General features: G+C 42.0%; 1 long non-coding RNA gene across 1 annotated transcript in view; it reads right to left on the bottom strand.

Annotated features, from left to right (window-relative positions):
* The window catches only part of LOC128352336 (uncharacterized), a 94,178-nt gene extending 91,360 nt beyond the window's left edge, over positions 1 to 2,818 (bottom strand). Inside the window, exons 1-2 of the long non-coding RNA XR_008320333.1 lie at positions 2,726 to 2,818; positions 1,515 to 1,698 (exon numbers count right to left, since the gene is read on the bottom strand). This is a non-coding gene — a long non-coding RNA (uncharacterized LOC128352336). The remainder of the gene's footprint in view (positions 1 to 1,514; positions 1,699 to 2,725) is intronic.
* Between the last annotated feature and the right edge of the window lie 11,659 nt (positions 2,819 to 14,477).

The following is a 14,477-nucleotide window of genomic DNA, read 5'->3' as shown; positions in this document are numbered from 1 at the left end:
TGATGTCTTAAGAGTTCTTCTCTAAGTGATTGGCACAATGCTATGAGTACATTGCTCACTTTGTGTTCTACAGGTATTGCATTTGCCTTCATCTGAATTTTATGTCTGAAATGTATGGCAGTGCCAGGTATATCAGCAAAAAACATCTGAGAAATCAACAATCATATCAGCATATGGATGCTCCATCTTCTGTAATGCGGGTTCTGTGCTATTTGGGTTGAACACAAGTGGAAAAATCCACTTTAAAAAAAAAAAGTTTTTCTGTGGAATACTATGGAAAATCCATACATTTTCCTGACGTTTCCAGCCCAATATTGAATCTGCTTTTTGTCACATGTACACTTTCCCTCCTGCATTACATCCTTTGTATTTCAGGACAGCAGTGAAGTATACATTTATGACTATAGGGAAACCCCAATATCCTCGTGGATGGATGTCTGAAGGCTGCAGGTGCAGATCTGATGTAGTAAGGAGTTTCTTATAAGGTATAAGGGAAATGATAGTGTATGGAGAACAGAATCAGCCAGCATCTGCACTTCATAGCCATTAAGCTTTACTTGACAATGTGAAGAACCAGGCTTTGAGTCTGCCACACTTAACACACTGTCAGGAAGTGGTTCATCTGCCCCCTCTTTATCATATAATGAATCAGTAATGGACAGCAGACTTGCAAACCTTAGCGAAGAGTCCCCTTTTCTTGCCTCTGTTGCAAGTGACCTTCTGTGCAGGACAGTGAGCAAAATTGGATTTGTGCACAGAGTCTCCACATTAGTAGCAGTGTTGGCTCCTCCTTTCTTGTACTGCCACTTTCTGGGGCAGTGCCATATGAGAAGATTGGGTTAGGAATGATTTTGACTGAACAGCCTGGATTTCAGCAGGTTGGTTTTGGGGTACCAAAGAGAGTGGTTTGGCACAATGAAGAGCATTTTCCACCCTTCTAGCGATCTCTATAACTTTATCCAAGGTAGGTTTCCATTCCAATAGTTGTTTTTCATGAAGTTCGGAGTGGTTTCTTTTCATAACAATCTGATCCCTGATAATTTTATCAGTATAATTTGGCAAACTCACAGATTACACTTAAGGCACGCAATGCTGTGACATACTGATCAACAGATTCACCAGGCAGTTGGAATAAAAAAAAAAAAAACACCTTGCAACATTCAGCAATCGCATTCAACTTAGGGTTGAAATGATCATCTAAGGTTTGAGGAGCAGCTTCATAAGAATTGGCATCCCCTTTCAAATTGGAACAAAAGGGTAAATTATTATATATTATTTGGCCTTCAGGGCCCAGGCAGTAAAGCAATATAGCCTTCTGCTTTGCTGGAGTAAAATCAAGGGTCTGTACAGTGAGCAGGTAACTGCAGAAATAGGACCTCCATTGTTTCCAGGAAAGAGCAGGTTCTCCTGGGCTCTTTCCTGGAAACAAGAAAAGGGGTTGTTGTGGGATCTGATCCATGCTGCAGTGGGTATCCAGTGAACAACAGAGTCCAGGATGGATGAAGAAAAAGTACCTTCAGGGGTTGTGCAGGTCAGGAAGCTGGAGAAACCATCAGCAGCAGCGATAGCAGAATGCAGCAGTTCCGTAAAGTAGGTCCAGTAATGCAATGGAGTGAAGTTGCAGGAAAATTTGCAAGCTTTGCAGGCTCACAGCTTAGCTGGTTCAAAACCTCATCGCCAGATTTTGTATAGCTGCTTCTTTCAAACACAAATAATCATATATAAATTTAATTAAGACTTTATTCAGAAAGAACTCAATTTTCTACTGCTCCTTTTCTTCCCCTTTTCTTTCTGACTCCACCCCACACGCTCTCTACAGGATCTCCACAGGGACAAACTTCTAAACAACAAAACATAATATACTGGATAGAATACCACAGAACTAAAGGCATGATGATGTCAAGGACAAAACCAGCTAGCGCATTCCCCCTGCTTCAGTATAACACATGGAGGCAAATGCCTGAAAATGGTGGGAAAGAGAGGCTGATAGTAAATACAGTTACTCTCTCTCGGGAACTGATGCGCTATATTGTTAGGGGTAATTCTTCATATAGCATAGTATTTCAGAAGCTAACTCACTCCCATGACATCAGACGTTAACAGGGTCTCCTGGCTACATGTTGGTCAGAGAGAGACCTATAGAAACATGGTGCTCAGGGAGATAGAACTAGAAGCATTCTAGGTAGAAGAAGAAGGAAGTCACTCCCAGGAAGTTTCTGAGTACACTCTATCAATTGAAGAGTCAGAGAGGCAGAGATAAACAGGAAACTGAAGGAGATCCTAACTAACCATCTCTACTCCCAATGCCCCTAGTGGTTATTAGGGTTACTGGTTAGGGATGTACATGAATCGAGTTTTTAATATTCAATTTGTAACCGAATCAAATCACCCCCGATTTGTTTTGAGTTCCAATATGGACAGCTAGCACAGGGGTGATTTGTTTTGTCCACAAATCTCCCAAAACAAGTAGATTTGGGTACAAATCATTTTGTATCCAAATTGATTCGCACAAAGAGCAGGTGCAGGTAGTGATTCTCTCAGCAGCAGGAAGAGGGTGGAAAAAATGCCTTCTCTTTTCCTCAATCAGGAAAGCAGGAACAGAAAGCAGAGAATCCACTCCAGGCAGCAGGCAGGCAGGCAAGGCAAAGCAAAGCTCCTCAGCACCTGCTCCTTCTCCCACAGAAAAACAGAATGGTTGCAGAAAAACAGAATGGTAGCTGCTTACCTCCTTAAGTACATTTGAAAATCCCTCCTTCAAACTCCCCGCACCCTTGTCCCATCTTTGACATTCCCCTAGCTAATGCGGGGTCAGTCACCCCTGGCAACACAAGATTTGAATGGAAACAAGCCAATCTGGAGCCAGTGGGGAATTGCCAGCCAATCATTGCACACTGTAAGTCACCAATCTGAAGCTTAGGGTTAGGGTGGGTTGTTGTTGTTTTTAAAAAAAATTCCTGACACAAAATGGAGACAGCAAGAGAGATCGCCACAAAATGGAGGACTGAATTTACAAATTTTTCAGTTCTGAAATCTGGGCCATTTGTTTTGTACCCGAATCTGGCCAACTAGCAAGGGGCAATTTGTTTTGTCCACAAATTGCCCAAAACAGGTAGATTTGGGTACAATTTGTTTTGATTTGCACATTCCTATTACTGGTGCGAAAGGCTGATGCCATCTGGAGCTGGATCTCCAACATATAGCAGATCTCCTGTCTTGTGAAAATTGCTGCTTACTCCCACTTATGCTCTACTTGTATTTTTGTAAATAAGGCAGATACTACAGAAGCAATTCTGCAATATCCCTAATGCTGTCTCCTCCAAAGGCTGCTGCCACCTGGACCTTCTCACCACTTGGTAAAGTGGGAAGCCTTTCGCACCACTTTTTGTGCAGTACAGCAGATCCAATTCTATCCCATCTAATGTAACAAAATGAATTCTTCTTTTTTAATTTCTGTTTGAAGAGAGTATATAGCTGCAGCAAATAATTATTAGCAACAAGAAGTTATTTTCGGCTCTCAAACTGACTGCCATACTTGTTTGTATCCACATTCATAGTCATATGCAAACACTGTTCACCTTGGCAATTCAAGATACATTTGTTTGCATCCTTTTAAAATGGACTTTAATTAAAATTAGAAAAACACACCTCTTCTTTTGTCCCTCAGCTGAACACAATAATACCTAAAGAGCTTCTGGTATAAAGAGGGAAACAAAACCCTTGCTTTAAGAACCTTGATATCTATTCAGTACCCATTTCCCGGCAGGCTTTTTCAGAGACATACAAGAGACAGAAAACAATGCAAGTACCTAATTCTAAGCTGCAGTTCAGGAGGGAAGGAACATATCTTCAATTAGGTATTTTTCCATGGCCAAGAAGCACTAATTAGGTGGGAACTGAGTGAAAATACAGCCACCATTTTTAGCTTTTGTTAGACTTTGAACGTCAGACTGATGCCAAGGAAATTTTACACACTACTATTCAGATTTGATGTGTTATGCCAACATAAAAGCTTATTCACAGCACCCAGAAAAGAAACATGTTCAGGATGATAAAAATGAAGTCTAGCTGCCTGATGTGCTTCATCATAAGCTTTTCTACTCATATTTATTCACTATTATTGGCTGTCCTTATTTTGGAAGAAACAAGACAGACACCCCAGTCCAGCAAGTTGGAAACATTTCTGCAAATGTGAAAAAGCAAAGTTTTCTGTGTACAGCTGACACAGATCTCCATCTGAGTTTCTCTCAAGCACCATTGACTTGGCAGGATGAACCTCATGTTAGTTGTTATCACGATTTAATTGTTGCTCAAAACAAGTTAACCGTGATTAGAACTGGACCAGGCCCCGTGGCTGACATCATGAACACCCTGTATTACAGTCAGTGGCTAAGCACACGTTAGGGGGCTCTTCGGGGACATGGCAGGGGCCTGTGTGCACAACGCCCCTACTTCTCTTCCCTGCTCACTGTGGCACAAGTGGGCAAACCTTCCCAGCTCTGCTGTCAGCCTGGAAGTGCACTGGAAGAGAAGAAATGTGTCACTGACCCTCAGCAATGTGTTTCCTCTCTTTCAGAGCTCTTCTGGAGCATAGGCAATATAGGGAAGTTTTACCTGATTGCACAACAGCATACAAGGAGGAGGTCTGGGGGAGTTGTGAACAGGCCCCTATCGTGTGTTCCTGCAAAGCCTTCTAATGTGTGTGCTGTGTTAGGATGTAGCCAACAGAATTTAAGCAACCAAACAGTGTACCAGATAACAGTTTATGGTTGCAATTCAGAAAGAATTCAGAGTGTCTAACAGAAATTAATGGCAGAATAATTTAAGTGCTATTTGAATGGGATCTACACTTCGTTCCTCCCAACCACATAATTCTCTGATTTCACATTTCACTCCATAAAATGTCAACTCTTCAGGACAATCATGACACCTGGAGATTATGAATTGCAACCTCCCCAAGTGGTGTGGTTGACCCCCAAATCACTGCTTTCTGGGTCTGGCCATGGGAAGGAATATGCTTTAAATTGGCTTCCCTTCCAGCACAATTGACTGGATCATGTAGTAAGCACCCACACCAGTACCAAGGTGTGGAACCTGAATGGAACTGGAAATTAAATTCCAAACAAGGAGTTCTAAGTAGAACAAATTGAGCCTACATTCTGCTTCTGTAACATGGTCACTCTTGCTTCGGACCCCCTTCTATGTGTTGTGAATCTGTTTTGTTTTTTAAAAAAGTACTTATATTTATATATCACCCTTGATCCTAAGATCCCAGAGTGATTAACAACAAGATAAACACAATAATAAAATTTCAATAAAAAACATCATAATAGAACAAACACAGCTAAAACTAAAAGAGACCAGGGGGCTTCTCATTGGCCAGAAGCCTGAATAAAAAGGACAATCTTCACTTTCCTTCTAAAAACTGGGAGGGAGGAGCTATGCAGATCTCAGTTGCGAATGAATTCCATAGCCTGCGGGAAATCACTGAGAAGGTCCTGTCTCACATACTCAATAAATGGGCTTCAGCAGGCTTCAGCACATGGAGCAGAGTCCTCCCAGACAATCTAGTCAGGTAAATAGATTCAGCTGGAAACAAGCACTCCCTAAGGGACCTGGTAGGGATGCGCACAAAACTGCAAAACTGCAAAACTGGAAAACTCAGTTTGGCTCAAATTGAACCAGACTTGAGCCTAACTGGGTCCGGTCCAGTTTTGTGCACACTCAAACCGGGCCCAATTCGATTTGAACCAAGCCCAGTTTAGGTAGGCTCAAAGCTCTACTGGTAAAGGGGAAGCAGGTAAGGATCCCCCTTTACCAGTAAAGGGGAAGGGGGCAGGGGGGTTAGCTAAAATGAGTTGTAGAGCGGGGAAATTTTTTTTTTCTCTTAAAGGTGCCAACACCTGCTGTGGTGATGAACTCAGGGGTGGGTGGGTGTGGCAGCGGGGGCTCCCACCCATGGGAGCTCCCACCCACCCCCGCCAGAGCAGGCAGGGCCAGTGGTAATACAATTTTAGGTTTATTGACCTCCACACACATGCAGAGGCCCCATACAGGCCCCAAATGGCCCTGTCTGCTCCAGCCGGTGGGAGTCCATGACGCCACCCCCAAGGCTTTCACCGCCGCAGCTGGAAGCATAATTAAGGTTAAAAAAAATCACTACCCTCCTCTGCAACTCACTTTAGCTAAGCCCTCTGTCCCCCCACCCCTCGTACTGGTAAAGGCAAATTCTTCCCAGATTCCCCTTTACCAGTAGGTTTTGAGCTTGCTTGAGCCAAACTGGGTTTGGCTTGACCCAAATCTCTTTGAACTGAGTAGCTTGAAGCTGAGCCTGCTCACACACCTCTTGTACCTGAGAGCAAAGCCATTTAGGACTTTAAAGGAAATAACCAGCACCTTGAATTGTACCTGGAAGCAAGTAGGCAGCCAGAGCAGTGCCTTCAAGATTGGAGTAAAATTTGCACTGTGAGTAGTCACAGAAATCAATCTGGCAGCCACATTCTGCATCATCTGTAGTTTCTGAATTCTTTTCGAGGGCCTTCCTTGAAAAGCTGATGTACAATTCACTTCAATAATCCATATGCAACCTGACTAAGGCACTGGTGACAGAGGCCAGATCAGCCTTCTCGGACTGTAGAGGACCGTATTTATCCAACAGGATAAATGGATAAAGGACAGTATTTATGCAACAATCATCACATGGATTTACAAAGGTATATTGTCTACAAGTGGCCGCCATCTAGGTGGACTGACATAATATAACCCTGATGGGTTCATCTATCCCTTGTGTTTTGCATTTGGTTTGTATTGGAATGTCGACACAATAGTCTCTCTCTCTCTCTCTCTCTCTCTCTCTCTCTCTCTCTCTCTCACACACACACACACACACAGAGAGAGAGAGAGATATTTCATAGGCCTTCTCTTCAGAAAGTAGCCTAAATATGCTTTGCTAAAGGATACCAGTCTGTACATAAACAGCAGCAACCACTAGATAAGATGAGGTTTGTGGAACATCCATTCCTTTACTCCATAATAAAAATGTTTGGCCTTGTTAGCTTTATTTCATGATGTGTGAAAGCATCCCAGTTTCATGGCTGAGGCATTCAGAGCAATTTGTGAGGTTGTTGCCTATATATACAGCTGTTTTGATGATAACATCTTTTTCTAAGTACACCAAGCTAATAGGTTACCATTAACATGTATTAATAACAACACCTTTAAAATTAATAATAGAAAGTTAGGATGAAAATGCTAATTAATAAATTCACATGTAGAAGAACTCTCCATTCAAACAAAAGAGAGAGAAAAATCAAAGCTTTCTTGTAATGCTCAATTCATTGATATAAAGTTTTATCCTCTCTTTTTTTTTCTTTCCTACAATGTTTATATGTGGGAACACTGAAAGCTTTCTACCATCAAATCTAGAATTATTTTTATATTATACAGGTAAACAATGTATTGCACTTGGCTGTTTCCAACTTTATCAAGTTCCAACTAAACAGAATTATAAACTTCAGTGTAGAATTAAGTTAAGTGCAGGATTTACTGTTTCTTTCCCTTCATTTGTCACAATCTCTACTAAATTAAACAGACTAAAATGCTAGTTCATTAAAATGCATAGCAGTAGTACCACTACTTCTCCCCCCACCACCCTAGAACAAAACATCCAGCACAATGGAACGCTTGCAGAAAGAGCACATTTGTGCTAGTGCAAGAAGTTGGCTTAGTTGCACTAATAAATGTGGATTTGCACACAGGTTTCCATCCTAACAAATGAGGTGTGCTGCAGTTGCACAACTACAGTCATGCTTGCGGTAGCACAACAGCTACAGGCTTAGTGCAGCTTGCTAGTACAACAGTTTTGTAAAAACTCAGTTTCCTCCCATGTTCTCCATTGCTCCAGAGGTCAGCCAACAGAACAATTTGCACTTCCTACAGGAATGCTGTGCTCCTTCCTATTATCACTCTCCCTTTTGACACATGCTGTAAATATTTTGCTACATTCCTAGCCTTATATTTGTAGATTTGCCCTACAACAAACATTGAGATCAAGCAATGAAAATCAACTAGATTTAAACACATGTTCAGAATATGCAATATGCTCATCAATCTCTGGACTGTATCCACTGTTTGCTCTGAAATAACGCTACATCCTGTTAAGCGAATGTGGTGTTTTGCAGGCTTTCTAATGGGACACCTTGTTCTGTCTCCAGATTTTAACTTTAATCATGCACCCTTGTCAGCTTTGATCTCTAAATCCCTGTGCAACTTTGGGGCAAAGAGAAAGAGAAAGCTATTAGTTTATAAATAATCTACTGGGAAAGAAACTCTCTCCCTCCCCTGTTTAAACTGTCTTGTTAGAGCCTATTACCCTCCCTAACCTCCCCTGTCTCAATTTGCCAAGGCTGTGAGTAAAGATAGGGGCGACCCTGCCATCTATAATCATCCTCCCCTTCCTGATCCCATCTTGGTGGTTGAAATCATCAGCTTATTGTCAGGCATCAAGATTAAAGGGATTTGACATTTGATTTGTTTGGCTTGTAAAGAATCTCTTGATGTGAAAGTATCACCCACTTAAGCTGTATACTCAGCACTGCAAAGAAACAAGATGAACCAGTGTTGGCCTCCGCGATCTGTTTCGTAGCCATCACAGCTCCCCGGAATGATTCGATTTGACATCAATTAGTCAGCATTCACAAGGGGAAAGTCCCTTCTTACAGCAAGCCCACACCCATCAATGTCATTTTCCACCTAAAACATGACAAAGAGCAGAAGGGCTTTCTGTCTGTGTTCAAATACATCACTGCAGGCATTAAACATAAGATGAGAGGGAGGGTAATCATGGAAATTATTTTGAGGTGAAGAGTGAGGTTTACTTTTAATGGGTGGTTTAAAAGACAATTAGTAGGAATTTCTACACTTCATAAAATACAGTTTTCAAGATAAGAGTGTACCTATTTTTCAGTTCTAAAAATAAAAACTGGGCCATTAAAGTGGGTGGAGGAAAGGAATTGGTGGATTTGTGAATGCTAATTGAGATAAAAATGGCACAATAGATTCTCAGATGAAACAGAATTTTAAAATATTGCAGGTTCAGATGCAGATGTTTTCATACTTGGCTGTTTTCATAATTGGTTGATGTTTTCAGTCACATGGTGTGATGCCTTCACTACTTGCTCCTGGACCCATAAATAAGAGACAAAGCACAAGAAAAGGGTCAAAACTTGGCTACATTTATTAAACAAGTACGATCCACAAACACAGAGATAAACTGGAGTGTGGTAATGTAACCATGAGTAAAGGCCTGGTGAAAAACTGTTTTTCCTCATATTGGGTGAGACAAGCAGTCATGTGGCTGCTTCCCTCTCAACAACGCCATACACTTTACTGCATAGAGGAAGGTATAGACCAAGTCATTGCCCCCTGAGCCCAAAAGCACTGAGTGGGTGAGGCAGGCAACTCCCTAAAGATTTGCCATTTCCCCAACACTCTTGGGCCCACAAATCCTGAGAGGCTGTTCCATTTAAATGACTTGAATAGTGCCTTCTGTTGAACACCAGGTGTCTATTCAAGCTTACTCCCCACTTCTTGAACCCAAACTCACCTGCAGTCTGAGCACACACTTGATCCTGGTGCCATGGTTAAGGGTGCGCTCATGCCCTTAATCTTGGCTAAAGGCTAGGCTTAAAAGTGGGGTTAGGCAGATCCTGGCCCTGCACACGAGCAGCCTAGCCCAGCTGCTCATGAGAACAGCCTTCTAGTCAGCCACAGTGTTGTTAGTCTTAGTTATGTTTTTAAGAGGGGAATATAATGATCATGATTGAGAACTTCTGGTGTAAAGGGTCTTGCCTCAGTCTTGGGAGATGAATGTACTACACTTAAATTCTTTTAAGCCTTATACAGCAATTGTTTATTCTCACTGATACACATAAAGGCTGTTTCACAAGCAGCCTAACCCTATGCTAGGGCAGCACAGCCTGGGTTAGGCTGCTCATGTGCGGATCCCAGTGCTTCCCGCCTGCCTAACCCCACTTCACAGCCTGGAACATAGGAAGCTGTCATGTACTGAGTCAAACCATTGGTCTATCTAGCTCAGTATTGTCTTCACAGACTGGCAGCGGCTTCTCCGAGGTTGCAGGCAGGAATCTCTCTCAGGGTGCCCTCATACTAGGGAATTGGAATGTTTCCCTTCTCGTAATCAGGTTAGTAAACCTGTATGTCATTTATGCAATGCTCCTGCATAGGAATAGGGAGGGAAGATGTGACCAAGAGGTTCACGCAGATGAGACAGTAAATCTCTTCTGGAAAAGTTGGTATGGTTATGTGCAAAAAGACAAGAGTATCTCTTCTAAACAGCAATGGGACAAATTGTGGAAATGGACATCGGACGTAACCCCTCCCTCCCCCGATTACCTGATGTGCCTTGAAATCCCCCACCCCCGAGTTACAGTACTGCCTGCATATACTTCATAACCTTGTGGGTTTCCAAATCCTTGTGTGTAAATCTTTGTAGATATATCATGTAGAAACAACCACTTTGTATATAATTGTGCTTTGGCAACGTACTGTATGCTTTGGTAGTTTGTTGGTTCAATAAAAAAATCTTGTCCTATTAAAAAAAAATCTTCTCCTATCTTGGAGAAGCCAGGGAGGGAACTTGAAACCTTCTGCTCTTCCCAGAGCGGCTCCATCTCCATCTCCTGAGGGGGACATCTTACAGTGCTCACACTTCTAGTCTCCCATTTATATGCAGCCAGGGTGAACCCTGCTGTTGGAATATTATTCAGCCTTAGCTTAGCAGGTAACTTGCTTCAAGGTAGGCTGTGACAGAGAGGCCCACCTGTTTCTCTGTAATAGGATGTAGCTAACTAGTGACAGCCTCTCTGTAACAGGATGTAGCTAACCACTGATTGTTCTAGGATGTGACTGTCTGCTAAGAGCTAGTTTTTGCTATATCTGCTGAAAGCTAGATTTTGCTATATCTGCTGACACGCTAAAATACAAGTAACAGAGATAATGTAGAGAAATGGGGCTGGTCTTCTAGGAAGGGCAGGAGCATCAGATGACTTGAACATGTACAGGAGAGATGAGATGCCTATGCCAATCAGAACTTGTATGTCTGAAATGTAACCATATAGGGATGCTTGCCTGAACTGGGCTTGTGTGTGCAGGTGCAAGAACAAATTGTTTACTGCATGGTATATAAGGAGGCTGCCCCAGATGTCGGCGCGGCCGCCACCTGAACTGTTTGCAAACTTAGGAAATAAAGCTTGTTTGAAACTCTGATACTGGTGTCCGGTGAATGACCTAACCAAGAGAATGGACAAAGTGTCAGGGGAGCCCCCCTGACTTTCACCCAAGACTGCTTAGCTAAGGGGACAAGTCATGCTTGCTACCACAAGACCAGCTCTCCTCTCAGAGGAGATAATAATTTAGTAATTAATAATTTAATCAACTCCCTGTAGAGGGGAGGGCTGACCTTTAGCTGAGGTTAAGGGCCTGTGCATTGAGGGATATCTTGAGGCCCGGAAAACAAGTCCCGGTTTCAAATGAGCCATGCTCTTTGTTCTGGATCATCTGAGCATCTGGAGCATCTGGAGCATCTGGGGGGAAGCTGAGTTGGACCCTGCCTTCCCTCCACCCACCATCCACCGTCCACCTGCATGGTTCTGAGGATAGCCTCATAATATGAGCCAGTGTGGTATAGTGGTTAGAGTGCTGGACTAGGACCGGGGAGACCTGAGTTCAAATCCCCATTCAACCATGGTACTAGCTGGGTGACTCTGGGCCAGTCACTTCACTCTCAGCCTAACCTACTTCACAGGGTTGTTGTGAAAGAGAAACTCAAGTATGTAGTACACCGCTCTGGGCTCCTTGGAGGAAGAGCGGGATATAAATGTAAAAATAAGAATAATAAAATAATAATATAATATGATTGCAGAGAATGGATATTTTAATGAGCATCATGGTGTTGGGTGAGGCCATCTCATCTAACTTCAAAGAAAAGTGAATGACCATGAAATATCCACAGACTAAAGTAAAAAAAGGAAAGAGATTGCAACTGCATAAATTCCATGAAAAGCAAAGGAAATAATATAATCTAGTCAGCCTAGTCTGCATAGCCTGCCATGTCTATAGGGAATGTAGCAACAGATTCTCTGCTGGCAAAGTTGTGCCTGCACAGAATATCTGTATGAAAATGAGCCTGGATTCAGTTCCAATAATAATCCACTCCACAAACCCTATCTCCTTCACCCCTCCTCAATTGGTCAATTAACATACAGTGCATGACACGTAAGGCAATTTGTCAGGAGTCACTTAATAATCGATAGATAGAGGGGAAATGGTTAGTCTAAACTGCATTTCTCCAAATCCATTCCACTACATGATGCCCGAGGAAGACCTTGAGATTGCAATCTAAAGACTTCAGTGACAGTCAGAGAGGTCTGGGCCATTTTCCATTTGCCTCAACATATCTCTCTCAAGAGAGAAATGTATTAAACCTATTCTTGTTGTTGCTGTTTTGCTACAGACCAGCAAACTGCTTTGTGAGAATTTGTCTCCTGAATTCTCCAGTCCCATGTTGAAGATATCCTATTCCTTTTTTATTGATTGATTGATTGATTGATTGATACATTTATATACCACCTTCCATTAAAAACAATCCCAAGGCGGTTTACAAAAGTTTAAAAAACATATAATAAAAATGACAGTTAAAAGTACTCAGCTAAAAATATGACAACAAATCTGATTTAAAATATATAAAATACAAACATAAAAACTGTACACAGATAAAAAAAAACACAGAAGCAGCAATAATACAATCATGTAAAGGCTTGGATAAAAAGCCAAGATTTACAAGCTTTCTAAAAACTGTGATGCAGTCTGAGGAGCGAATGACTGCTGAGAAAGCATTCCAAAGTCTGGGAGCAGTAACATAGAAGGCCCTGTCCCAAATGATTAACTAATACCTACTTGGTTCCTGGAATAGTAGTTTGCTCACATATGTTGGGTACTAGGATGACAGCATTATTTCTAGCATAAAACAAAACAAGACTAAGGAGCACTACATCTATGCAGATATGTAAAAGGAGAGTCTGTTCCCAGCTGCTTGACCAACTTTCTCATATGCAAGCACACATATTGAAAAGAAGAACTAAGGCAAATCATTCCAAGCACATTTGCTCTAAGAAGGGTGTGTGTGTGTGTGTGTGTGTGTGTGTGTGTGAGAGAGAGAGAGAGAGAGAGAGAGAGAGAGAGAGAGAGGGGCACAACATTCCCCTCGCCTGAATTTTGGTGGAGACTAAAAGGCCCCACCACTAACAGAGATCAGGTGGGCAGGGATTAGAAACATGGCCTTTCCGGTGGTGGCCCCTTAACTTTGGAATGCCCTCCCAGAACAGCTTCACCATGCTCCTTCCCTCAGTGCATCTTTAACAAAACCATTAAAGACACATCTTTTTAGAGAGGCTTTTTACTGTGTTATCTGCTGATTATATCTGGTTGGGTATTTGAGGTTTTTCTGTTTTTGTTTTGTTTTAGCTCTTAGGTCTTAGTTTTAGCTTTTTACAGATAGATTTTAATTTGAAACTTTAAGAATTGGTAATTTTAAATGTGGTTTTAGCTTGGTCTTTTAACTTGTTGATTTTTTAAAAACCCTTTATTTTGTATCTATTTTATTCATGTTGTGAGCTCCCCCAAGCAGTAGGGCACTGGAGGGACAGGGTAGGGATATTTTATATAATAATAATTACTACTAACAATTCCTAAAATAACAGAACTCCATTTGGTTCAGCCTCCTAAGGAAATAAGCTTCAAAATCCTCCTAGTGTCTCTTGCCAGACTGCAGTCAGGCATTGGCATCATATGCAGCTGCTGAGGGACCAAGACACTCAGAAATTCCCACTGCTGAACCTTGATACCATCTTTGTACCTGTCATTTTAAAGTGGTCATGGTAGAGTGATTCTCTTAGGGCCCACCTTAGGGCTCATTGCAGTTCTCGGAACACATTTTGCCAAAGACACCCTGAAACCTGGATCTGGCTCTTCTCTCAAGTCTTCTCATGGGTTCTACCACTGTGTTGGTGAGATGAAGGAAGGAAGAGGTTAGACATGCTCTAAGAGAGCCATATTCACACACATATAAAGTCTGTTGTGTAACAAGGTTATCCTTTAAAAAAAACAACACACCTCACAATCCTCACAAATTAAGAAATGAAATTTTCTTAAAATGAGCAGAAAATAAATAACCCAAGACCCTATTTATTCACTTATAGTTCTCCAATGGTAAAAACCCTCCTCCCTCCTCCTCCCAATCCACTCTCTACAAGCAAGAGCAGCAAGATACCTTCTATTTTTGCTCTAAAAGGAAGAGCAGCCTCAAACCAGTGCTTGCCTGCTGGACTAGAAACCAGAGTTTGGAAAAAAAGAAGTTCCCCTATAAGCAGGCATCCAAATAAGGGGACAATTCACCATGATAC

Source organism: Hemicordylus capensis, chromosome 3, assembly GCF_027244095.1.
Source record: "Hemicordylus capensis ecotype Gifberg chromosome 3, rHemCap1.1.pri, whole genome shotgun sequence".
Lineage (NCBI taxonomy): Eukaryota > Metazoa > Chordata > Lepidosauria > Squamata > Cordylidae > Hemicordylus > Hemicordylus capensis.
The sequence above is the reverse complement of the archived record's forward strand: the minus strand, read 5'-3'. Positions and strand labels throughout refer to the sequence as shown.